Below are 2,715 nucleotides of genomic sequence, written 5' to 3'. Positions count from 1 at the left end.
GCCGGGGCTGGGGAGTTGTGTATATTTCCACAGGATGAGGGAGGAATAGTGATGAAAGTGAAGAGCCCCAGACAAACGGGGTTAGATTTAATTTTGTATTTGTGGCCCCATCTCGCTAAACTTTATCAGTATACAGTTTTATGACGTCTCCAGTCACATCATAACATTTACTGTAAAGAACATGAATATGACATGCAGTACTTGCACATGGCCAATATTCTTTTCACAGACCATCCATCCATTTGACACAGGGATCAAAAGAAAGTAGATGATTCTTGAAGGATCCGTCTGTTGTTCCTTCTTCTGGGGCTCACTGCTCCCCCACCTCCAAGCTTCCTGCGATACTGTGCGCTGATGATGGACAGTTTGGGGAGTGTCATGGTTGCCCTGTTAGCTTGACCGTGCACTCTTCACAACAGCAATAACAGGCAGCTTTGCCTGTTTGCAGCATAGGAGGAGCGACCTGAGAAATTCCTTGTGATGACATCCTCGCCTGGTTGTAGAAAATTTGTCCAAAATGATCACGGTCGGGGAATACATCCACCTGACGAGGTAGATTTGCTCCACCAGAATCCTTAATGGAGGGCCGCCTAGGAAAATGGTGCCCTGTTTTCGAATGATGAAGCTTTCATCAGCCATAGTTGGTACATATGCTACCCTGGCCGTACAGGATCCCATCACTACTGCAACCTGAGAAATTCCTTCTGACGACTCCTCGTCAGGCGGATGTATTCCCCAACCGTGATCATTTTGGACGAATTTTCTACAACCAGGCGAGGATGTCATCACAAGGAATTTCTCAGGTTGCAGTAGTGATGGGATCCTGTACGGCCAGGGTAGCGTATGTACCAGCTTTGGATGATGAAAGCTTCGTCGTTCGAAAACAGGGCACCATTTTCCTAGGCGGCCCTCCATTATGGATTCTGGTGTCGCAAATCTACCTCGTCAGGCGTATGTATTCCCTGACCGTGATCATTTTGGACGAATAGGAGGAGCCACCGATCCAGACAGCTTAGCAGTGCTTACATGCTCAATAGCAATGAGTTTGTAAGTGCTGCAGTCCTTGCCTAGGACAATGGCCGCCTAGGCCACAAGCAGTAAACAATAAAGTTAAAAATCCCTAATTTTTTAGAGAATGGAGAAGAATTTTAATTAGAGGTAAATTACAAAGTTGCCTGTCTTTACAAATACCTTGCAATTTTATCAATTTAAGTTGAGACAACTCCTTAAAAGTTCCTTTACACAATAATCAGCTAAGAACACTGTTTCTGCAACCTAAAAAGTAACTGTTGTCACCAGCACATTTCCTCTTGTAAGCAGGGAACGTGCTACCAACAAAATACAAACTGTATGGGGAACGAACAATACTATTAATGATCGTTGGTCCCCATAGTTTACATTGACTTGTTTGTACATCAGTGCTCCTTTATGGGCTGAAACACAAATGTGCCTTAAATATGAAACGGTGGCTCAAAAGGTATGATTGCACATGACCACTGAGTCATCTCTTCAGATAAGAATATTTCATTACTAGCCCAGCACCTTTATGTCTTTTTAGAAAAAAAAAAAAAAAACTTTCATCAAGAACTTTAGGGCTGTCCTGCCTCAGCTAAGATCCCTGTTCATATCATGGCGTTATTCACACGTCTGTTTGGATTTTCTGTTTTTCTGATCCTTTTCATACAAGCTGAATAAGTGATCTGTTGCACCAGTTACGCCAACAGAAGCAGATCATCTATGTGACTATGGGGGTCATTTTCTGTCCATTTTTTGGGGGGGAATGCAGTAATTTTTCTTCCATTCTAGAAAATGGAATTCTGACAGACCCTAATTAATGGGGTCTCTGCTTCTATTTGCATAACAGATCACTTATTCTGTTGGTCTAATCCCTCTTGCATTATATATCTTTGTTTTGTGGATGGCAGTGTTGTTGAATATTTTCTACTCTGCAATGACCATGAACTTTTCACCAAGGGTTGCCTAAATTAGTTAAATATTTTTGTCTGTCCATGTCGGCGGTCTATAAATGAACAACCAGGGTCGATCAAGGTGCATTCATTGGTGTATGATAAAGATGCTCTTTGATAATTATTACATTTGTAGAAAATGTCTGGCTTCTTCATGAGCAAACCCCAGTAGTCAGAATCTCCTTACTCAAATAGCTCTTAAAGGGAATCTGTCACTAGGTTTTTGCTCTGAAATCTGAAAACACCATAATGTAGGCACTGATAGCCTAATTACAGTGATGTGTCACTTACTGGGCTGTGTTTTACTGTTTCAATACAATCAGCATTTTATCCGCAGGAGATTATCATTACAGGACAACCTGGCAAGTGCAGGGTAGTCAAACCAAACCCCAGCACTCAGTCACTATGTACACAGAAAGCTGCCAATCAGTGGTGTAGGCAGAGTTATTCAACCATCATCTGCCTCTAACAGCTGTGTGTGGCCTTTGGCTTTTAACCTGTTACATGCAGCATTTACAGCCCTCCAGTAAGGGGGCACACGGTTCTAACCACCTATTGGCTCTCCACGACTTGATAATGGCTTCTGTAACAGCCAGTGGTTTGTTGAAGACCACTATGCCTGTCATGACTGTATTAATGTGAAAGCCAACCAGTATGAAGACTGATTTCTGTTATATACAGCCAAGAGATAAAAAATCAAAATGCCAGAAATTTCTTTTTTCGACCGCAACAGCACAAAAATATGTAA

This window comes from Dendrobates tinctorius, unplaced genomic scaffold (assembly GCF_039654945.1).
Source record: "Dendrobates tinctorius isolate UK_male_01 unplaced genomic scaffold, ASM3965494v1 ptg000103l, whole genome shotgun sequence".
Taxonomy (NCBI): domain Eukaryota; kingdom Metazoa; phylum Chordata; class Amphibia; order Anura; family Dendrobatidae; genus Dendrobates; species Dendrobates tinctorius.
This window is presented reverse-complemented; position numbering follows the sequence as displayed.